General features: G+C 43.2%; 1 protein-coding gene across 1 annotated transcript in view; it reads right to left on the bottom strand.

Annotated features, from left to right (window-relative positions):
- The window catches only part of LOC138526445 (toll-like receptor 13), a 314,600-nt gene extending 289,956 nt beyond the window's left edge, over window positions 1–24,644 (bottom strand). Inside the window, exon 1 of the mRNA XM_069637207.1 lies at window positions 24,480–24,644. The gene's annotated coding sequence lies outside the window, so the exon portion shown is untranslated. The remainder of the gene's footprint in view (window positions 1–24,479) is intronic.
- Between the last annotated feature and the right edge of the window lie 544 nt (window positions 24,645–25,188).

Consider the following 25,188-nt stretch of genomic DNA (forward strand, 5'->3'; position numbering starts at 1 on the left):
GAGCAAGAGCTTTGATCATTCAGCTTTGGACTTTTTTTTATTATAGGAGTATATTGTTAACTATAAAAACCATTCCACAAGTTGTGCTGGACTGTTTAGGCATTTACAGACTACACAGTGTGTTTCCAGAAGATGAGTGCGGTCCATCAGCTAGCTCAATGCACTAAGTCTTGAGTAATAACGTGACCTGACACATGGGTTCGAATCCTACCTCTGCTTCAGGTGTTTTATGAGGATGTTGATTATACTAATATAACTCATAACAGTAACAAGTGTAACACAAACGCTGGCAGGAGAGTTAATTTCACAAGGGGTGTGAAAGTATTCTACTCACCGGAGATTCTGTTTCAAAATAAAGTCTCTGGGGAGAATTCATTACAAAATAATATCTCCAGAGGAAAGTCTTTGTAGGGGGTGTATGTATTTAATTCTCCAATGAAGCAAGCTGCAACTACAAAGAAGGGGCAGAGGGGCCCTCTACCAATGCAAGAGAGACTAAAGTAAAGTCCTTATTATAACCTTGGTTAAAATAATGTGTTGCTGTTCAATAAATGGAAAGAGAAATGGCATAATATGGAACATCTCTGCCTGTCATTTTTTTTTTAATCTATGTTCCATTGTCTGTGTACATTGTCTGCAACTAATTACAGACACATTTGTTACTTGCACACCACAAAATGATATTGTCAAGAGACTAATAATCTGATATAAATCTATGAAATTTCCTTCTGTTAAATATACAATGGTCAACCTATTATTTCTATGAGACTTATTATCTGATTACTATATGTGTATTGCGCATATGTATTATGGAATGGTTAATGCATTGAATGATAATGGGCCTCATAATGACTCCGGCAGTAGCCGTGCCGGTAAAAATGGCAGGCTGCCGCCGGAGTCATGTTTTTTTTCCAGCGCCTGGCAATGGGGAGTCACCAGGGCATTACAGCCCCAGCGGTCCCTACAGCCAGGCGCCGGAAAAAGAAACTCCCCATTCTCATTCGAGTCCCATTGGACTCAATGGGAATGGGGAAGACAGTAGCACTGGCACCACTCGTAAAGATATAGAAGTGTTGAACAAACAGAAAATAATATGCCTTGTGCAAAACAGGAGTGCATTGGGCAGAAGCCAGTATGTAGTGATTCAGCAGTTTTAATAGTAGGAATATGCAGTTTCTAATGGTGGTGTTCAACGGTTTTTTATAAATACAATTTGTCAGTGGGCTGAAGCAGATAAGCAAGGCGAGATGACCTTGGACAGAATGTGCTAGAAATCTGGAAACGTGCATCATTTCCCAAACCTGCTTTTTCCAGTTTTAAGGTTGTGAAATATATCTTGCGGTTTAGTTAAATTTTGGAAAAACAACCAGTCATGATGATGAGCATAAATGGGGTCATTATGACAGAAAATGATCATGTGTTTCAGGAAGTGTTTATGTCCAATAGAAACCAAGTGATGTATTTGACCTCGAAATAAATTGACCTATCAAAATAGAAGATTCATATTAGCATACAACTATTGTGTTATTTTTGCCACAATATAAGTGTTGTCTAAAATGTAAGAAGAGCTGAGATATTCTTTTGTCAGACTGTAAGATGGGTGATTAAAACAACATATTAAGGGCTAGTCGTTATTTGTGTCTGTCTTCTCACGTCATGGGTTCCCTCCCAGGGAGGCTGGCAACAGGAGATTATCCTAAGAAATTGACTTGTTAACCACATTATGGTGAACCAGTGCCACAATGTGGTATGCCGTGGGGAGATTCATTGTCCCAGAATGCTTTGCCAAGACATATAACAGTAATATCTCTTATATGAGCCAAATCTGGAAGCACCAGTTGATAGACATCTCCCACCAGAGGTGTGAGGCTACTGCACATGTCTTAGCAAGCCCCAGCAGCATGCCAGGTCAGTGATGTTGAGGGATACACCTTGTAAGAGCAAAGGTGAGAGGAATGTTTCTGCGCCACCATTTTCAGATTTCACACCTGTTTCTAGTATGCTGTGTGCATAGCAGTGGAAAAGGGGGAGCAAAGTGCAGCTTCGCTTTGTTCCCAACATGCCTAAGGCAGAGCACTTCCTATCGGCAGGACTGCTGCTTTCTTCTTTACCCACCTGTCCCTTAGTTTTACATTTTATGGGATGTGCAGACTCCTGGGTGAGCCAAGAAGTTAATGGAATTTGCACCTGTGTGGGCCGAGGCTCCGCACAGACCGGGGAAGTTGCCATGGGGTCACACTCCTGTTGGTGCTGATCTGGTGAGCTGGAGAACAGGTCTGGGGGTTCTGTCAGTTAACAGAGGGTTGCATTATTTCTGCCAGGTCCCTTCCCAGGGCATGAAGGAGTGCATAGTGGCATGCATAGCCAACTTTAATTTTCTTCTGCGGTTTGAGAGAAATTGTCATAGGGTTCCCTGACTTTCAATTTATGAATGTAACTAGGCATTTTCTTGATTAGCAAGAAATATAATTAATTTATAATTTCATTCTGTTGCCTTTGTAAAACATAAATGCGTTGCATATTTTCTCTCCTTGGCCATTTGAGTATCCCAATGACCATAATGCCGAACTCCTCCACCCAAATCCTCCACTCGAGCTTGATGTCACATAAAGTATTGTGATATGGGATGGGGATTAGAGAGAGAGGGCATTTTGCCTGCCTATCTGTGTCTCTCTTACTATCTGTTAGTACATATATTTTATGTTATGTTATGTTATTGGGACTTATACCGTGCGCTGACGCCACTTTCGTGGTCTCTTATCAATGTTAGTCGATCTCTTTTTACCTATGTACATCTGGTTTTCGCCCACTTCACTCCACATAAACTGCCCTGCTTATTGTATCCAATTCTATTCTATCTCCTTGCCACTATAGGCTCTTGTCTATTCTCAAACTTGTTGATCTTTCTGCTGCTTTTGATACGGTGGATTAGTCTACTCTCCTGTCCACCTTTCACTGTATAGATTTCTCTAGTGCTGTCCTTTTGGTTCAAATCTTATCTCTCTGAGAGATCTTTTTCTGTCTCCTGGGGTGGTAAAAATTCCCATACTTTGCCTCTAGTGCACGTGTTTCTCAAGGTTCAGTGTTTGGCCCCTTTCTATTTCCTCTTTACACATCCCCACTTTTTCTGTCGTCTCTTGCTTTCGACTCTCTTCCCGCTTCTATGCCGATGTCTCCCAGATCCTTTTTTCCTTCTCTTCATTTTCTGACTCTCTCCATGCTACTATCTCTGCCTGTCTTCTTGCAATCCAATCTTTGATGAAGACACATTTTCTACACCTTAAACCTTCAAAAACTGAAATGCTGTTCTTTCCCGCCACCACCATCCCTGCCTCTGTGTATCCCAGTCCATTCTCTTCCCTCCCACATCCCTTCCCTTCCTAACACCTCCTGGAAATCTGAGTGTGCTCTTTGATGATTCTCTTCCCTACACATTTCCAACGCTGCTCACTCCTGTCGCTTCCAACTATATAACATCTGTAAAGCTCGCACGTTCCTCATTTTTCAAGCTACTCATCTCATTATGACCTTGATTTTCTCTCATCTTGACTATTGCTACTCCCTTCTTTTTGGTCTCCTTGTGCCCTTATGCTCTGTTTTCAATTCTGCTACTTGTACTCTTTGTGGTCTTTCACCCCATACCTCTATCCTGCCCACGCTTCACTTCTTCTCTTGGCTAGCCTTTGAGCCTCGTCTACTATTGCACTTTCTCTGGATTATTGTTTTCATGGGCTCGTTCCCCCCACTTCTGTTCTATTATTTCTATGTATGTCCACACCTGCCCCCAAAGCACATTGTGAACAGCCTTGTTTTCATTGATGTTCTATAGTGGCTTCAAAACACTGGAACTCTTTGCCTCTCCACATCAGATCTGTCCCCACCTACTCTCTAACATTTATTAGTTTTCTTCTTCATGGTTATCATTTTTGATTATGCATTTTTTTTGTATTGATCTATTTATGTATTGTATGGCGCTTTGGCAAAAGCACCTAAAAAATTAATAAATACAAATACACACACACACACATGAATCCATCCATGCCTAGCTTTCTTCCACTGTCTCACTTGCTCTCTGCCTGCATCCTCATCATCGTTCCCACCCTATCTGCATGTATTTGCTGTATACTTTAAGCCTGTGACTCCTCTCGCTCTACCACTCCCGCTGGCTGTGGTCCTATTTGCCCATCATGCTACCTTTGCTTGGTCTCTGGTGGAACCTCTGTTCTGATGTAGCCATTTAAATAATTGTTTTGTGGTGTTGCTTTGCGCAGCATCAAAGCTTTTCACAGATTGGATGGTAAAGAGAGTAGCCACCGGCCCTTGTAGAGGATGAATAGGGGGACCCCGCCTGCGGGAGCATATTGCATAATGTTATGAATTACAAACCTATTCCATTCTCTTGACCGTGGACATCCTATCCATGGGGTGGAAGAGGACAAAAACATCTAGCGGTACTCTGGCTGCATCCAAAGAGGTGGCAGCGGGATGGCGGGGTCGGTAGGGGGAGGGGTGGGAGTGGGCAAGATGAGGCTTAATCTCTGGTTTGCAATCTTCTTTGGTTCCTGTTTCTCTGGGGCTTGAATGAGAAATGCCTAAAATATATATTTGTTGAAAAGTCGGCACTAGATTAATCTCTGCAGAAATATCCAAACAATTAAGTGATAGAAATATTTGATCTAACTGTGCATGCAATTTAAAAAAGATACAATTGGCACTAAAACACAAATACAAACCCATCTTAAAGATATTGGGATTGTCCTTAAATTAGACCTGTCAGTAGGTAAAAAGGAATTGTTCCTAAATGCATAGCATAAGGAATTAACCCAGCTATGTGAGGTGGGGCTTAAAGGTTTGTTTTATATTATTACCATATCCTTTAATCTTTAAAAACATGTTAATTACAAATAGCAGTAACCGAGCAAAAGAGAAATGTAGTTTTTTGGGCAAGCCCTTGCCCTTACGTCAAACACAATATAGTTAGTAGCTGCCAATACATACCTGGCTGCAGTGAGGACACTACCCAGTTTTGCTGAATGGCAATTTCGCAAATGTTGTTTTTTGCCGCTTTTCTTTAGCACAATATGGGTGGTAAGTTTTGGTAAGGTATATAGAAAGGGTTGGGGGTTCGGGGGTACAGAGGGTCTCCCTCTGCTTTTTGTGGTAAAGAAAAGTATTAAAATCTGCCAAAAAAGAAATTGGCAACATTGCCACTCACCAACAAAAATTGTGCAGAAAGTGCACAGATCCACAGTCACTTCAATTGAATAAAATGGACGGAAGTCAAACTAAAATGAAAACAAGGCCCAAGAATGGAGTAGGCTGTCGCTGATGACATGGAGTCACATGGCAACCCTACTTCCTTGTGAGATGCTCCTCTGGTCTTTCGCCCCTTTGTTCTTGGCTCCCTAATGAGTCATCCTCCTCTGGTCCATTGCCCTTCTGGTCTATGGCTGCTCTGTGCCATCACCCTGTGAAGTTGCTCTTCCTCTGGTCCCCGGTTCCCTGGTGAGTCACGGTGACAAAAAAGGGAAGCAAAAGGCTTCCTTTTTCTGAGCAGTGTTGCTGCCTAATGAACACTTTCAAAGCCCCGAATTCCCATGCTTGCATCGTGTGTGCATGCAATGAAAATTGCCACTAATTGAAGAACGATATGATAACAACAACCTCTTCAAAATCATTCTACCTCCTACCGTAACCGACAGCACATCTTGACACACAACTCGTTCACCAAAGAATTACAGAATACAAAATGGAATTCACATCATCTGAAAGCACGTGCTTTCACTAAATTCCCCTAAATGCCACCACACAGAAACATGAACACAGCACTTCACACTCCCTAAACACCATACTGACAACACCACTAACAACCACATAATCAATGCACACATTCCCTGACAGCCCTAGCTTTTCAGATCCAAGCACATCAACATTGTAAAAAAGCAACCTTGCCCTACCCGCGACTACATTAGTCTCCTACCCAGCCTCTAGCAGATCCTGAAGCTTAAAGAAATCATGAAAATGGCAAATGGCATGCTTTACAAGACTCAATAACATGGCATAACAGGAGATAGCAAAGAGATTCACTCATTCCCCTGGAGGCAGTGCTCTGGGCAGCACAAGCTACTTCAGTGACTGTCAGGAACAGGCGAGGAGAGTAATGTTGGTTCTACTGCAGCCAGTTCTCTGTACGTGAATCTCTGGTGCACTGACTGGCTCGTGAAACATATTAAACTATGTATCTGCTGGTCAGATCAAGAGTTATGGTGCTTGGGCTGGGCCAGTGCAACATTAAAGCAATTATTGGTGGCAGGTTTGGGGGGCCACTGACAGAGTTGCACAAGGGGACACCATTTTGTCCTTAACATCTTTAAATCTACCCCTTTGTGCAGTAGTCTTTTTTTCGAATAGTGTGAACTGAATCACTTCTAAGTACATTTTGTAGCTATGTCACAGTGAGAATAAATTATTTGCCCAAGATCAGACACTTGGTAAAACAGTGAAACATGGATTTTAACTCACTCAGCAATTTGGGTACTTGAGCACCTATCTTCCAAGCTTTACTTGGTACATATATTTATGTTTTGAATTTAAAGGCCTATAATAACACTGCCTTATAGAGTTTACTTGCAAAATACACAAATTGCATGGTAAAGTAGCCTGACAATATGTAAATATTTGTCAAAACAAATTAATACAGCAGAATATCATTGTAGCTTTATTTTCTACATTCTGAATGGAAAAATAGAAATCACAGAATGCAAAATAATATGACCCTAAAAAAATCCTTGTTTCACACCACTGTACTTTCAGGACTTTAGGACACACACTAAACGAAGTTGTGTAAAAGGACACTTGGGGATATTTATTTATTTATTACTATATATTTATATAGCACACCTAACCCTTAGGCGTCTGGGCGCTTGTGCTTAAGAATACGGTTACATTGTAAAAACTTGATTATAAACAGGCACGTCACTTCACCAAAATGCCAGGGGTAGCGGAAGTGACATCGCATGACCTTTGACCACTGATGACATCACAGGAAGTGATGTAATTTGACCCAACCCAGAAGTGACATCACAGGAAGCGATGGAACACAACCTTTCACCCCTCGACAAAACAAGAAGTGGCATCACATAGAATTGTTTCTAAGTACACTACGAAAAGTATGGTTACACTATCACTGTAAAGTGAGATACATTTATACAAGAATGGATCACCATATGTATCCTTAATATCAATGCGTATAGGCCCACATTGCCAAATCACTGTGAATGCAAAGCAGACGTCGAAGGCCAAACGATAATGGTGTGTTATTATATTGCACTCACGCTTAAGCCTTCATACAGAACAAATACACATACAATATCACCCAACCTGTGTTGGTATTCATTTATCAAGCTCAGCAGAGTTGACCTTGCTGGGAGTTGAACCTGCAACCTGCAGATCAGTGCATATCATTGCATTCATACATTTAAAGAATACCTTTTCCTAGTTCCACTGTGCATGCCTTGTCTGCAGAGTATGGACAAGAGCTAAGAGGGGTACCTAGTGTTCAGTGGTGGACTTGATTTGATTCTTAATGTCTTGGTTGAAGAGCCAGGTTTTAAGTGTTCTACAGAAGGACCAAAGTGAGGGGTCTGTCCTTAACTCCGAAGGCATGGCATTCCAGTAGTTGGCTGTGACAACAGGGAAGTTGGAGTCTCCTGCTTTTTGCCTTTTGTTTCTTTGCGTAGTCAGTTGCCCCATATAGGCAGATCGAATTGGTCTAGAGGACTGTGATTTGGAGATTTGGTTTGAGAGGTAGTGCTGGGCGTTATTGGACAGACATTTGTGTGTGAGATAGTATTTTGAATTTAATACGGTCTCTTACTGGGAGCCAATGAATGTTTATTTTGGTTGTGGTTATATAGTCTGATTGGGGATACTGGGTGCCGCTCTGATTGCATTATTTTGAACTATCTGAAATTTCTTAATGTTATTTGCAGAGGAGCCTGTGAAAATGGCATTACAATAGTCAATCCTGAGGATGACAAATGCTCTGGCCAGTGTGACGCAGTTCTCTACAGTTAAGAAGGGTCTGCATGCAGAGATAAGTTTAGCAGTATATGCAGAGGCTGAAGTGATGGCATTAACTTGTCGAGTAAGGGTTAGTGCTGAGTCTAGATATATCCCTAGTGTTTTGACTTCTTTGGCTACCATGAGACTATTGCTATCAATGTTGAAGGATTTGTAAGATGGTGGGAGGTTCTTTAGCTTTGAAGGGCTACCTACGATCAGAATCTCTGTTTAATCGTCATTAAGTCAGAGTTTGTGTTGAGCATCCAGGAATTCAGGGATTTGGAGTCTGCGTCGTGAACACCAGTTATTGACAGTAGTATTTGGGTGTTGTGTGCATAATTTGTGTATGTGACACCCAATTTGCTTAGTCGGTCAAAGGAAAGTTTTGTGAACGCATTGGACAATTTTGTAGAGACACAGGATCCTTGTGGGACTCTGCATGTGACTGGGGTAGAAAGTGCTGCAGCCGTAGGGGAGAAGACTCTCATGGAGTGGTTAGATAGGAATGATTCAATCCATTTTATGGCGTTATTGGGGAAATGGGCATTGCTAGCTAAGTGATGGCACAAGATGTTGTGATTCACTAAATCTAATGCCGCATAGAGGTCCAGTAAGAGATGGATGGCTAGGTCACCTCTATCTCTGATTTGATTCATTTGGAATTTTAGATCCAACAGGGCCGTTTCAGTGCTATGGCCTGGGCGGAATCCTGATTGGCAGAGGCCAAGGAGATTATGAGTTTTGAGATCGTTCTGAATTTGTACATATGCTACTCTGTCTAATATTTTTACTAGGAAGGGAACTGTTGTAATATGCCAGTAATTGTTTGGCACATTGGGGTCAAGTGTAGGTTTCTTAAGCAATGGGATTACCAAGGCTTCCTTCAGATTTTCAGGTGCTTTGTTAAAGGCAAAGGAGTTATTAATCAGTGTTGTGATAAACGGGGCCAGATTGTCTGCGCTTTCTTTGATCAGCGTGGCTGGGCAGATGTTGCCTTGGCATCGTGAGGGTTTTAGGCCCTTTATGGTTTTAATGGTTTCATCTATGGTGATAGGTGTGAATTCAAACCTAGGGTGTGTTTTTGGCAGATTGTTTTCCACAGTGTTGGGTTGAGCAGATGAAGCAAGCTTCAGTTTCTTTAGGTTAATCTGACGTTGGAGGGATGAGATTTTGTCCATGAGTGCCTTTTGTGTGCTTTCGCATGAGGCTTGGTCCTTAATGCAGTGGTCTGGGGTCTGTGTTGGTGATTCTAATTCCCGAAGAACAGAGAAGAGCTGTCACAAGTCTCTCCCCTTCTCACCTGTTTCTGTTGTGTACTTGCGACCTTCTGGGATTTCTTCTTCTTTACGGTCCGGGATTTGTATAGTCCCGAACGCCGGTCTTCGGCGTTCAGCGTGAGAGTAGCGGTTCAGTTTCCAGGAGCGTTCTAAAAGTCCAGGGTAATTCCAGGAAATTATCAAGGTATGCTCGGAGGCATGGAAGACCGTGAATCGAGCGCAGAAGGTTTCCAGGAGATTGGGGAGGAAAGGGAACAGGAGGGAATTCAAGGGACTGGGAACAAGGAATCAAGCGACAGCCCTGATCGAACTCCGGCTAAGCATGTCCAACTACAGGTAGCGGTAGCGCTGAGACGCGCAGAGCCACGGGGGTGTGTCTCCTTTGTAGGATGAGCAGCGTGGAACGCATAGACTGATCCGGAGTATTCTGTTCCGGCCGGCCATGTTGGAAGGATAACTGCATGCAATCCCCTGTGAGTCAGGGACCAGGAGGTCCAGAAAGGACGTAGACGACAGTTCATGACAGTATGCCTCCTCTGGAAACCAGCTCCTCTGGGTTTGCCCAGATGGAACAGAGGAAATCGTCGAACCAATCAGGGAGCCTTCATGTTTGACACGGGTTCCCAGGTACGCTCACTGGAGGGGTACCCTTTCCACTCAACCAGATATTGTAGTTGACCCCATTGATATCTTGAGTCACAAATCCTGGAAACCTTGTATTCCAGTTGATCATTTACAATAACAGGGGTAGACCTAGGAGCTGTTCGGGATGGCTGAATGTATGGTTTTAACAGAGAAGTGTGAAAGACTGGACGGATTCTTTTCCAAGATTCAGGTAGCCGAAGTCGAAAGGCCACTGGGTTGATGATTTCTTGTATGGAAAAGGGACCGTAGTATCTGGGAGCCAGTTTATTGGGGCGCAGGTGTCGAGGAATGAGCTTCGAGGATAACCAAACCTTATCCCCTACTGAATAGGAAGGTCCAAGTCTTCTTTTAGAGTCAGCATAACGTTTGACATCTTCTCGGGCCCGTTCTAGGTATTCCTTAACCTCCTTATGTACTGTGATGAGGTTTTCGATCCAGGAGTCTACTGCAGGTACTGGAGTAGGATGTGGGAGTACGGAGGGTAGGACTGGTGGATGGAATCTTTGGCTACAGAAGAAGGGAGTGGTCTTGATAGCTGAATGATCTGAATTGTTATAAGCTAATTCAGCCATAGGTATTAGGAGTGACCAATCGTCCTGAACTTTGGTGGTGAAACATCGTAGATATTGTTCGAGAGTATGGTTCACACGCTCTGTGGCTCCATCGGTTTGTGGATGGTAGCCAGAGGATAGGGCAAGTTGGATTCCCAGAATACGACATACTTGCTTCCAAAACTGAGATATGTACTGAGGTCCTCGGTCTGAAATGATCTTGGAAGGCAACCCATGAAGTCGGAATATGCGTTCCAGGAAGATTCCGGCAAGGTCTGATGAGGAAGGTAGCTTGGACAAGGGTGTAAAATGAGCCATATGAGTAAACAAATCAATAGTGACCATGATTGTTGTGTAGCCTCTAGAGGGTGGTAATTCCACGATAAAATCAGTGGCGATGACTTCCCAGGGTCTTGTTGGTATTGCTGGTTGGAGTAGGAGTCCGGCTGGCTTCTTATTATCGTGTTTGTTCTGATTGCAAACTGCACATGCTTGGACATGGATCCTAATATCATCCTTCATCTTGGGCCACCAAAACTGTCTTTGTACTAGATGGAGTGTGTTGGTTATCCCACGATGTCCCGAATGTAAGGTATCATGACATAGACTTGTGATCCTTTGTCTCAGTCCAGGAGTGGGAATGACTAAGCGATTATCTTTAAATAGATACCCATCCTTAGCTGTGAGATTCCATCTGTTGTTTCTCTTGTGCTCGTTCCAGAGGTCCGAAAGTCGAGTTTGGCCTTGGATATTCTCCAGGAGGGTGAGTGCTTGGGCAACAAAGATCGTGTGAGGAAACATCTTTGGAAAGGTCCGATCCTCCGAGTTTTCATAGTCAGGACGTCTGGAAAGGGCATCGGCAATAATGTTTTGTGATCCAGGGACATGATGGATGTGGAACTGGTACTGGGCAAAGAGAAAGGGCCAACGGGCCTGATGACTGTTCCTACACTCCAAAGATTGTAGAACTTGAAGATTTCGATGGTCCGTGCGGACCTGGACAGGATGCCTAGCTCCCAGGAGTAGATGTCTCCATTCTGTGAAGGCTTGGCGGATGGCTAGCAGTTCCTTTTCCAAGACAGAATAATGAGTCTCACTGGGCGTCAGGGTTCATGAAAGGTAAGCAATGGGGTGCTCCAATTTGTCCTGAAATTCCTGTTTTAGTACTGCTCCTTTGCCGTAATTAGATGCATCCGTCTCCACTAGGAATGGCTGGTTAATATCGTGTTGAGCCAGGATGGAGGCTTGAGTAAACTCTGTCTTTAATCGTTGGAATGCCTTGTCTTGATCTGTAGACCAGAGAAATGGAGCATCTTTCTTCAAGAGAGCAATGATCGGTTGAACAATTTCAGAGAAGGAAGGTATGAACTTTTGGTAAAAATTGGCAAGTCCCAGGAAAGATTGAATCTATTTCACGGATCTGGGAGCCGGCCAAGATAGCATGTCCTTTACCTTTGAAGGATCCATTCCAATTCCTTCTGGACTAAGTCCAAATCCTAGGTAATGAACAGAAGTGACGTGAAACAGGCATTTCTCTGGTTTAGCTAGGAGTTTGTGTTCACGTAATCGTTGTAAGACTGCCTTAACATGCTCTTCATGCCTTAGAAGGTCCTTGGAGTAGATCAAGATGTCATCCAGGTAGACGATAACGAAGAAGAACAGCATGTCCAAGAACACCCTATCCATGAAACGTTGAAAAACTGCTGGGGCATTAGCAAGTCCAAAGGGCATAACAGGATATTCAAAATGGCCGAAGGGAGTTCTAAAGGCTGTTTTCCATTCGTCACCTTCCTTTATACTAATGAGATGGTAAGAACCCCTTAGGTCTAATTTTGTGAAGATTACTGCACCTCTGACTGCTTCCAGGATATCCGAGATGAGTGGTAGAGGATAACGGTCTTTGAGAGTGCACTGATTTAGACCACGGTAGTCCAGACATGGTCTCAGTTCTTTGGTATCTTTCTTTGGAACGAAGAACAATGAAGCACCCGCTGGAGATTTGGACGGGCGTATGGCGCCATTTTCCAGGTTAGTATCCAGGTATTCTCAGAGAGCCTTCTTTTCAGGTTCAGATAATATAAGCATTCTGCCGAAAGGAATCACAGCTGTGGGTTCGGTATCGATGGCACAATCCTCTGGCCTGTGAGAAGGGAGAGCTTGGACTATCGCGGTCGAAAAAACATCAGAAAAGGCTTGGTAGGGCCTGTGAATCTGGATGATGTTAGAAACGGTGACTGGACTTTGTTGGTTCTCTTGAAAGTCTCTAGAAGGCTTTGATAAGGTATCCAGGGATAGGCAGTGAGCCATACAAAATTCAGATCCAAGAAACAGTGAGCCGGCTGCCCAGTTGATGTAAGGATTGTGCCTCTGCAGCCAGGGCATCCCAAGAACCATCGGATAATGGGCTGATTTAATGAGGTCAAATTTGATTCTCTCATGATTAATAGAAAGTAGAATCTCTTTAGTCTGAATGGTAATGGGTCCTGAGGAAAGAGGCCTTCCATCAATTGCTTCTACTGGTTGCATTGTAACTCGGCTTTCATGTGGAATATTATGAGCAGTGACCCAATCTTGATCTAGAAATACGCCCATAGCTCCGCAGTCAACTAATGCCAGGATGAGGTAGGATTCTGTCTTGGAAGGCGATAGTAGGGACTGCAGAATCACAAGGTTATTTTGTCCAGGAGAGTTCAAAGATGGAATTGATGTGGAGCAAACATCTCTCTCCCGACACTGTGCTCCATCTAGGTTCGGGAGCTGGCATTTCCCGAACGCCGTGGAGGAGCAATGGGACGTTCTCTCACAAGATGTTTATCGGACGCACAATACATGCATAGACCAGTATGGATTTGTCACATCCTTTCCTGAGGGGAAATGGGTCCACGAAAGGCTCCTAGTTGCACAGGTTCTGGGTCCGGGGTAGAAGGAACAGTTGTCTCTGGTCTTGGGGCATGTTCCGTGATGGTCTTTTGGAGACTTGCCTTAGACCTCCTCTTCTCTGCTCTTCTTCTTGGATTTGGAAATCTATCTGTAAGGATAGATCCATAAGAGCCTGGAAGGAGCTTGGGCGGGCCACCCTAGCAAGCTCATCTTTTATTTCTTCGTTCAGCCCCCTTTGGAAGAGTGTAAAACTAGCTTCTGGAGACCAGTCTGCTTCTTTCACAAGTTGTTTGAAACGTATTGTAGGTGAGCATATCCTGGGACCCTTGTTTAAACTCGAGTAGTCTCTCTTGAGCACTATACACCTGCTCTGGGTGATCAAACATTTCCTTAAGGGCTCTCACAAAGCCATCATAGTCATCCAGGAGAGCGTCGCTTGTATTGACTAGGGGGGTTGCCCAAGTCAATGCATTTCCAGTGAGGTGTGAAATCACACTCTAAGAGTGTAGAAGTAGTAGGGCTTGAATGTGAAGTGAACTAAACACGAATCAAGGAAGGCGCAGAGAGTCTTGGACTAACCGTCATACTTGTCCACTATTCCACCCAATATTACATTTTCTTTGGTTGCTGAATCACGTGATAGAACTAGCTGCTTTAATGCTGCGTTCTCTGCCTTGAGGTTCTGTACCTCCGTTGTTAATTCCTGCATGCCTCGCATGAGGTCTTGAATGGCGGCTTCCATCTCTGAATCTGTATCGTTTTTAAGGCGTCTCAATCTGTCACAAGTCTCTCCCCTTCTCACCTGTTACTGTTGTGTACTTGCGACATTCTGGGATTTCTTCTTCTTTACGGTCCGGGATTTGTATAGGACCGAAAGCCGGCCTTCCGCGTCCAGCGTGAGAGTAGCGGTTCCGTTTCCAGGAGCGTTCTACAAGTCCAAGGTAATTCCAGGAAGTAATCAAGGTACGCTTGGAGGCACGGAAGACCGTGAATCGAGCGCGGAAGGTTTTCCAGGAGATTGGGGAGGAAAGGGAACGGGAGGGAATTCAAGGGACTGGGAACAAGGAATCAAGCGAGAGCCCCGATAGAACTCCGGCTAAGCACGTCCGACTACAGGTAGCGGTAGCGTTGAGATGCGCAGAGCCGCGGGGGCGTGACTCTTTTGTAGGATGAGCAGCGTGGAACGCATAGACTGATCCGGAGTATTCTGTTCCGGGCGGCCATGTTGGAAGGATAACTGCATGCAATCCCCTGCGAGTCATGGACCAGGAGGTCCAGAAAGGACGTAGATGACGGTTCATGACAAGAGCTCTTTGGTGCCAGAATTGGCATTCTCAATACGCGTATTGTATGAGTTGCTCAAAGCTTGGAAGGTGGCTTCTTTGTATTATGTAGCTAGGGTGGTGAATTGTTGTTTGTTGTTGTGAGTGGGTGTTTGTTTCCAGTAACTTTCTGCATATCTTTTTTTGTTGCGTAAGTCTTTAAGCTCTGGGGTAAACCAGTGATTGATATGGGCTATGGGGTTTGCTCTGCGGGTGCCGAGGGGAGCCACTTCATTAGTAGCTGCCTACATGATCTGGTTATAGGTAGCTACCAAGGATGTGGGGTTGGTGATGTTATCTGTGTGTGCGGTGAGCAGTGAGAGCAGGGGAAGCATGTTGGCAGGCATGATGTTGCAGTGGTTGGGTCCATGGGTCGCTGATGCAAGGATGGTGGGAGTACTTGATTGTGTGGATGTGCTGATGGAGAACAGTATTGTGTTGTGGTCTGACCGAGGGCAGGGCTAGTTGTTGGAAATATTAGTGATGTAATTGTGGTCAGCAAGCCAATCCAGAATGTGGCCTTTGGCATGTCTAGGGCCCGCGGTGCGCAGGGTGAAGCCTTGTACTTCTATGGTATTGGCCAATGCTGTGGCTTGGGTTTCGGTACTGTCGTTAATTACTAGATTAAAGTCCCCTCGGATTAGAACTTTGGAGGAGGGTTTTAAGTCTGTAGTCAGTAGCACGGCTAAGTCCTCCTCAAAGGAGGAAGTGGCGCCCGGAGGCCTGTAGATGAGATGAATTGAGAGAGATGCTGTAGCAGACAGGGTTATTTTGGCAGACAACAATTCTCCTGATGGAAGACTTGGTTTCTCTTATTCTAAGGTTAGTTTCAGAGATGAAGTCAACTCCGCCTCCCTTCGAACTGGTTCTGTCTTTTCTGATGATGGAATAGCCATTCGGTAAGGCAAGTGCAAAGGACGGGCCGGCTGCAGGGTGCAACCAGGTTTCCGTTATGGCGATGAAGTCTAGATCATTGGTAGTGATGAGGTTTGAGATGTCCAGGGCGTGGGCTAGGAGGTATGGTGCATTGATAAGGGCTCCTTTGATAAGTCACTTTGGGTATAATAGGCATTACAATAGGATAGATGTCACAAATTACCTGTTCATTGTTATGAGCGGTGTTAAGAATATTTGACTATCGTCATAAAAGCAAATCATTTTGGCATGTAATGGCAGTACATGTCATGGATGTCAACTAATCTTTAAAGGGAGCTGTATTGTCTTAACCACAAAATTTGATCGGTAACTGGAACTGGGTGTGGTCTTTCAGTTCCTGCAATGTGTCCCTTGATGTGAAAGCATTTTCGCTGTATTCATTGTGCCCAAGCATCAATGGGGGCTACTGACATTTGGGCAGGAACGAACAACCCCTCCTCCAAACCACTCCACTGCCTCCTTCTGCTACCAAACTCTCCTGAACCCACTGTGCCTGTCTGTTACCGTAGTGGAACTTTGTTCCCCCGGTTGAAATAATTGCCAAATTTACTCAGCTCCATATTGCAGTCCGTTTTCATTTGTTTATATTCGAGATGTATTCAATGCACACATTACGCATCATGTTATAAACTAAGCGCGTAGCTTGAGCGGGGGTTAAGGGCATGCAGGGACAGCACAGGAAAGACATTCTGGCATGAGTGGTCTCCAACAGCGTGAGATTGACAGCGATTTACAGTGCTAATAGCATGCAGTGCGGTCCAGAAACCTCACCATTTCCTTCCCCCTTCTGCCCCGGTAGGCTCTCTTATGGAACTCAAAAGCATCGTGCTAATTTAAGCCCCATGACTTCCAGAGTAGAAGAAGGGGATTTTTATCAGTCTATCTCTATCCATCCCTGTGTGAATGCACACGAAATATACTTGAACAGCGCTTATCACTGGGGTGGACCTGTTTTCAAGTATCCCAATGAATTGAAAAGGTGAGATGCAGGGGATTGCATGATTTTCTTAATGGGCCCATGGCACTGGTAAAGTGGGGGGTCAGGATTAAAACCCCTGTTTACTGTTCCAAAGTGACACTCCAACTCTTAGAACACTTACTGGTTCACTCATTCACTCACTCACTTGGGAGACGAGCTCAAAAAATAATCACTGTGGACGTAGCCCCTGATCTTCATTGGTGGGGCACGGGTGAAAATGCCAGTTTTTAAGATATTGCTGCAAGGCAGAACAGGGTGCTGGGGGGGCAGAGTCTGGTGTACGATACAGACCTCTTTCCAATTCGGTCCATTTTAGTAGAGAAGTCTACTGTATTTCAATAATGTGAACAGTGTAAAGTATGCCAAGTAACGCTTTCTACAGAACGCAGGAGATCAAAATAAATAGAGTCTGGCCAAATTCACAAAGCTACGCTGAAATCAGTGTACTTTTAATAGACTAACACATAGAGATCTGTTAGTCAGAGGCATAGAATGAATATGTCATGAGGGGAAGGCCATACCTCAGTGTCCCAGGCCCCATTCTGCCATAATGGCCAATGCTCAGCTGTTTTGAACCCTATCCTGGCCTAATTATGGAATATATTTACTTGTTTGATATGTAAAGACTATGCAAATCACACATTTTATGTACTTTATACATAATAAAAACATCAAACCTGTTTACAAAAATGACTACAAACATGTGACATTATGTCTAGTTCTTGAAAGAAGTACAACCCATTGGGCAGGATTTCAAATGGTACCATGTCAGCTGTGGAACAATCAACCATTCTTAGTTTGAGGCTCACATCACATTTCATCCAGGTGCCTGAAGGTCTGTATTTATTAACTGTACATGAACGCAAAATAACATATGCTAATTACACTGGGACTTACAAACCATGATTTGAGAGCAATGTTTCGGAACGAGTTTATGAAACAAGAGCATAAACAAAGTATTTGGGTGAGAACAGTGGGCAATGGTTTGTTTTTCATAACGAGCTTTGAAGTATTCACACTCAACAGTTGTTTTGCATGCATATACCAAAGATTTTTTAAAACTGATCGACCTTAAAGTTACTAAGGCCGAAGAAAGAGGCTGGATGAGAAAAGAAGAGGCAGATTTTCTGATAAATGAAAATTCGACCATTCCAACCTTCTATTGTCTGCCAAAAGTACACAAAGAACTTATTAATCCACCGGGACGACCAATAGTCGCAGAAATATTTTAAATATTAGAACCTCTATCAATGTTTGCTGATCACTACCTAAAAGGATACGTAGAAACGATGTCATCTTACCTGAAAGATACAACAGACACCATCAGGAAAGTTGAGCATTTGACGTTTAACCAGAAGATTAATCTACTGAGTGGTTTAGACATAGTATCCCTATATACAAATATTCGGCAACAAGCCACACTGGAAACTATGGAAGAAGTTCTTCTAACTAGACCAGATAACGACCCGGTTCCAAACTCCTTCATCATGTGGTGCATGGAGATGACCCTAACAAGAAATTGTTTTGAATTTCTAGGCCAATTTTTCCAACAAATTGAAGGGACAGCCATTGGGGCGACCATGGCCCCTAGCCTAGCTAATCTATATTCAAATATATATGCTCCAAGTAATTCCTATAGACAACAGATCAAACTTTGGACCCGGTTCAATGATGACATCTTGATTGTCTGGGAGGGAACACCGAAAATGGACAACAATTTAATCAACTGGCTGAATACCCAGAACCATCACCTGAAATTCACCATGAGCACAAGTAACCTCTCCTCCAATTTTATGGATATTACTATCTTTCAGGAGAACAGACATCTACTAGTTAGACCTTGCCACAAACCTACAGATTGTAACACACTAATGGATTACACCAGCCACCACATTAAACACCTCAGAGACAACCTACTCTTCGGACAATTTCTACGTCTAAAAAAGAAACAGTAGCCAAAAGGAAGCTTTCGAAGAAGAGGCAAATTAATTTTCAGTGAAACTGCGAAACCGGGGATTCCCCAAGAGATTAGTAAAGAAAAAATCTGCAAAAAGGTAATTTAACAATAACAGACAAGCTCTTTTAGAAGAAAAGACACCTAAACCCAAGGATGAATGTATTGTTTGCATCACTACTTTTACCAGCCACAACCTGGTAATCCACAACATCATTTGCAAACACTGGAAAGTTTTTACTCCATCAGAACCTAATCTACAAACACCACTTGTGCTTACAATAAGAATACGTCCATAGGTAACTGTGTGAGCAAAAGTAAATTAGGGTCCAAAAGTGCCACTACCACGAGTATCATATCCTTGTGGGGATAGAACCTTATTGTAGGACACCACCCTTGTGGAGGGTGCAGCATATGCTAGCTTACTAAAACATTGAAAAAGATAGACTTCAGAACTAACAAAGCATGGAAACAAAATTGTTTTTCGAATTGAAACACAGATCATGTGATCTATTTAATTAAATGCCCCTGTGGCCATAACTACATATCAAAGACCAACAGGAAAGTTAAAACACAAAAAATAGAACACAGGAGCTGCCTCAAAAATAAGATCAAGCAAGCCCCAGTTGTCAAACACTTCATGACTCAGGACCACGGGTGGGAAGAATTCGAATGGATGGCTCTACAAGTGGTGAAGGGACAGAACAAACAGATGATAGAAGAAAAACTATTCAAATGAGAACAAGAACTGATTTTCTTGACTAAAAGTAATAAAAGAGGTCTAAACAAGGCTGAGGAGTGGCATAAAATCAAGGCATAATCTTACATAGACAACACCCGAAGGATGTATAATACACAAATGATTAGACTTATTTTCATCCATTCAGTATTTTTAATAGATAAACCTACATTGGCATCTATCTTGATGATAGATATTAAGTAATAGATACCACCTTCTCTCCTGCATAAATTATTTAGACCTCTACAGATAGAAGGAACATTTGTGCCCCGTTTAAATTGAGAGAGAATACACTCTTAGGAAGTAAATAAAAACACAATGAACTAGACTTAAACTGATTCCACAAATTTGCAAAATAGAAATGCCTAGCGATACATACCTTCTCTGGGACTCACAATAGTCTTAGACTATTGGCTAAATGGATTTACCAGATTGAAATATCGTAATTCAGCATCTATCTTAAAGATAGATAATAAGTGTAAGATACAACCACTCCTCTTGCTCTTATACTTTACACACCCAATAGAGCAACTGGATAGGTAGTGCGCTCTATGGTAATAATAATTGGAAGAATTATAAAGATTCTTGATTGTGATGTATAGCGCGAGCACTATACCCCCAGCCTAAAAGATACCTTAGCTTTTATAGTTTGAACGGGACACATTTGGTCCATTAGAGGTGAATGGTGGAATTTTATAAACTAGAAATCGAAAAAGCAAGTTCATTACTACACTCAAAGATGACTGCCAGGATTATGGGGGAAACCGAGAATCTATAAGAGCCTGACCATGATTGCCTAGGCCACCACGAGACACACAGACCAAGCAGATCAGCGAAACGCCAACGTGTTAGACCAGTTCTCCAAGGTAAGATTCTAATCTACTGGCATGGACCTGAACTTAATATACTGCCTTTTTCTGAGCAAGATATTACGGTATCTTTACAGCTGGTGATTAGCAGGCACTGATACTTTTAAAAGAGAAAGGTTCAGCTACTGGTGCAGATAGTATCTTATTCAACAGCTCTATATGAGCGCAGGCCTACTAAGGAACGTACTTATATGGCTTACTTTAATGTTTCTCCACTTACTCCAGGGGACCTTCAACTACTCAAAAGTGCATTTATACCCACAATGAGCTAACAAAACACAAAACACAAAGAGATTGAGTTATACATCCTCCACCGCGATAAACGGAACACCTCAAATGGGTGAGTAAGGTATCTAAACAATGAGACACACTATTTTTAGTATTTAGACTTAATAAAAAGAGCGTGAGACCGCCCCATTTTTTCCATGGTTACAGTGACAACCTGTGCAACGCAGTGAAATGGACCATATTGCCCATGAATAGCGGTTGGAAGAGACATAGAGATCTAATAGGTTAGTTTTAACCCTATATTGTACATACAAGCCCCTTGTTTGAAACAGAGAGGATATGACACAGAGGAGGAATGAGTGTTGATTTATTGGTAGAATATACGCACAACGGTGTGCTTTTTTCAAAATACACACAGAGTTTTAAACAGACCACCCATGCGGGAACTGGCTACCCCCACACACAACCACAGGTAAACCATCCCTTTGAATTGGTAAAGGGTCTTTTTTAGAACCCATATATTTATGATAGCACTAATAGCTATTTATTATTGTTTTTATTGGCAGACCATGATGTGGTGATACCAAGGCATGTCCACGAATCAACTATTGGAAAACAAAATAAAAACTTGAGATCAGAAGATTTATCAAATTGAGAGCCTATGCTTTATTAGTGACTTACACTTCTACCAGTGGAAAAAGTGTATTAAAATAAGTAGTGGAACTATGTTCACTGCTGGCCTGCCGCCCCAAACACCCGCTCTGCACAAACCACATCACCACGCCCCTCCCACACACAATAGAAACCCCCATACAAATGCGCCTGATGTTTACGGGAGCGTTCACTTCAGTGCACTGAAGTACACGTTTCAACTGCTTCCTACACTTTTCTTTTAAAACAAAACCTTTCCGGAATGGTTTCTATTTAAAATAAAAATATAGGAACAGTAAAACCTAATTTAAAAAAGTAGAGGAGCACCGCTCCCAACTGCTCCCGCCCACTTCGACCACTTGCTTCTACACTCCTGATGAATGCTCACCACCAACAGGAATTAGAACAGAAACATGTCGTGTTCAAGCCTATGCCAAAGGGCACAGGTGATGTGATAATATCAACACCAGGATTAGTCATTAGCATCCCAAGGAGGTTTTAATGATTACACACCCCTCTAGACATTAAAAAACCCTACATAGAATAGTCTTAGTCACTGCACTAGAACATTACCGGGATAGGACATAACAGAGCAGTCATGTTAAATGTGTTCCCATTATCATATTTCTTTCCTAACACATTGATATATGTGCATTAGCTGTCGTCCTTTTGATAAACTCTTTGCAATTCATTTTACATTGTTTTTTAACTTGTTATTTAATAAAGTTCCTATTTTGCAAAAATTGGTTTAAATTGTTCAGTATACCACATCATAGGCTGCACATTTTCTACCTCTATGTTTAGTATTAGATATTTACTCCCCCCCCCACACAGACACACCTCCCTCCCCCGGAAGAGGTAGAAACTGCACGTTGAAATGTATAAACAGGTGCAACCCGGGGTTCCCTCCTGAATCCACAGTATACATGTTGAGCACCAGAAGAGAAAACATGTTCCTATGTAGGTATGTTTGCATGTATTGAATATATACAGTGCAAACCTGGCTAGCAACCAATGACACATCATTCAAAAAAGGAGGACAATACAGAGAGAGAACAACTCAGAGGGGCAGGGTTGGGGAAGACATCAAAGAGAGTTCATCCCATTGGGCCAGATTTACATACACGTAGATCTCTAGAGATCATTTAGGACCTTGACTGCATATGGTTGAATTCTGTCTGACCTTTTGGATAGTCTATAATAGCTCAAATGCACACAAAAGAAAACACTGTCTCCATTGAAATATACTTGTCTTAAATGATGGGAACCCCTGCCATAAGCCCACGTGTGTACAGTGACATTCTGGCTACACCACTGATGTTGGGTAGAACAAAGTTTGATTCACTCTAAAAGAGCAAGGGGACATGAGAGAGCCCTACAGATAAGTGGAACACCAAACACTTACACACCCTAAAAAAGGCAAATTTCCCCTTACACAAAAAATGAAGGAGCCAAAATACTCCCGACTAAAAAAAAAGAAAACACTGCACACATAGGAGCCTACACACATGATTCCACCCACACAGCTACATGGATATGTTTGGCCAGAGGTACTAGATGAGCAGTGCCACGCCCTCTACTATTATGCTGCCGCATCTAAGCAGGGATTATTTGAAGGTTAAAATGCACCTATTAAATTGCATGAATTAGTGGGTGCAAAGAAGTAGGATTGCATAAAGATGCCCCTATTGAGAATGAAAATGACTTTTTTACCCATTGAAAATTATAGTATCCCTAACTTAAAAAATAGGGAGTGAAATACACTATTAGCTGGGACACAACAGAGCATGCGAATCAACAAATTCAGCGCAAGGCAACCCAGGAAAGTCTGTGGATTAAAAATGCAGCTCAGTTAGTCTCTGCAGTAAGATGTCAAATTCATGGAAAGGAAATAACTGTGCATGTGCAAACCAGAAAGCTCCAATGGTTTGCCAGGCACAGCCATCTGAGAAGTTGACAAACTTCATGGAGAAAAAAATAACCACCCACATATGATTAGTGGCTGATTAGTGTGGCTTCTTCAGGTACAAGAACATATAGATTGATCTGGAAGACAATAATGGCAACATAGCTTAGTGGGTTCATGACATGATGCAGAGATGCAGAGATGCCTCTTAGTCAGAGGTTTGAATCTTTGTCAGACAGACCTGATATGTTATTCTTCCCACACATGACACAAGGACAACGTGCTTTGGGTGTAATATCAGTAATCCACTTCTGGTTTGTTCATTGTTTTAAAAAAGGCATGCAACCTGTTGCTGTGCACTTTGTGAAGAAAATTTGCAGTTTCGCAAAAGAAAAGTGACGTTTTTAGTTTGAGCTAACATGTGCCGCTTGGCGAAGCTATTGCATTGCAGTACAGATAGGGAGAAATTGAATATGAGGAGGGACACACAGCTTGTAGGTGTTGTTTGGTTATCTGCACACCCACTGACTGCCCACGGCCATGCTAATCTCTTGGCCTTTCTCATCCAGTTCCCGTCCCTCCCCGCCCAAAACACCTCCTCGTTGGAACTCTTTCAGCTTGCTAATCAAGCCTTACCATCAAACTGTGTGCTGGAAGTGCCTGCCAGTGTTTTTTCAAAGCAGTCTCCTGAGAGTTAATGACTTAAATGGAACTGTAAACGAACTAATAAAAATGTCTTAACCAGTTCTACCTTTAGCCACTGGATTTATAAACATTATGTGTGTCCTTCACTGAAGTCCTGTTAAAAACAAGCATTGGCAAAGCCAACAGTTTTGGCTTGTGTATAAAAATTAGGAATTTGCCAAGCACTACTGTTAGAGGTCCAGGTGCTTGCACCATGTTTCACCTGCTACCATCATTGGCCAGTTAATACCACTACGGTAGTGCTTAGCAAGTGACTTTACCTCTCCCACCCAAAGGCCCAAAATGTTAGCATTACCAATGCTTGCTTTGTTAGTCATGGAAGTAGACAGCTTTATAATTTCGTTATCGTATTTAGTTGACATTTTCTTAAACGTGCGGGGAACTTGGCTTTAAAATGCATCGGGCCCATCACATTTACTATCCCCATTATTAGCAGTGATCAAGAGTGTTTGAAACTTGGCACACAACACACAGCATTACAAGAGGTTGGCTGTCCTCCTCACCGTTTTTCCAATAAAGGGTGTGTGGCAAGAGGGCTCTAAAATGCAGCTCAGAGGAAATAAAATACCGAAAGAGGAAGTCTCGAAGTTTACTGCTCTGGTTCCGATGGACACCGTGAAAGCAGAGTAGGTGGCGTACACCCGACACCAGTGCAGTATGGTGGGGTGGACCATCCCATTCACCCACTAAAGCTGCGCCCCATCTTGGACATCCTGTATCTCCCTACTGCTGCAAGGAGACTCTTTAATAAGGACCCTAGGCTGGCACCTTACCTCCCCGCCAGGCCGCTGCAGTCCCAGGAGATGGTGTGCACGCGTGCACCGTGCACTGATAGCGGCTCCCTCTGCACAGAGCTGTCCTTCCTCATTCCTCGCTGCGCATCACATCAGAACCCAGCCAGCCTCACGTGGAAGGAAGGCAGGTCTGTGAGTGCAGAAGAGCACTGCCTGCCATGTCGCGTGCCCCAGTACTGCAGTGTCCTCCAGTGAACTCCGTGTGCATGGAAGGTCTCAGGACACGAAGGGGCGGATTTTGGTGAGCCACTTAATCGGCGGCAGGACACCCATTACATGTAGACATAGACGTAGTTCGGTCCCTTACCGAATGTTGCTAATTTGCACGGCCTTTTGCATAAGTGCAGGGCAAAAAGTGTCGGTCAAGCATGTGCGGCCGGCCATTTTCCCTGATATTTCACACTCCCTGTGCAAATGAAGCGAACGCTGCATGCCAAACGCTGCATGTCATGTACACAGGCAGTGTTTACAATGGATCGGTTCCGCCTGCTTTTTGCGGGCCCATAAAGCCGGCGGACCCCATAGAGATCTCAAGCATTTGCGCCTGCATATAAATGCATGCCGGCGCAAATACTGGGGTACTTGTATGGTGGAGAGGAAGGGAGCCAACAGAAACACAAGTTGCGTTCTAGGCCTTCTCTCCAACCTACAAATGGACGAAACATGAGCCGTGACGTGAATGCGTAAA

This window comes from Ambystoma mexicanum, chromosome 1q, assembly GCF_040938575.1.
Source record: "Ambystoma mexicanum isolate Mex_15411 chromosome 1q, UKY_AmexF1_1, whole genome shotgun sequence".
Taxonomy (NCBI): domain Eukaryota; kingdom Metazoa; phylum Chordata; class Amphibia; order Caudata; family Ambystomatidae; genus Ambystoma; species Ambystoma mexicanum.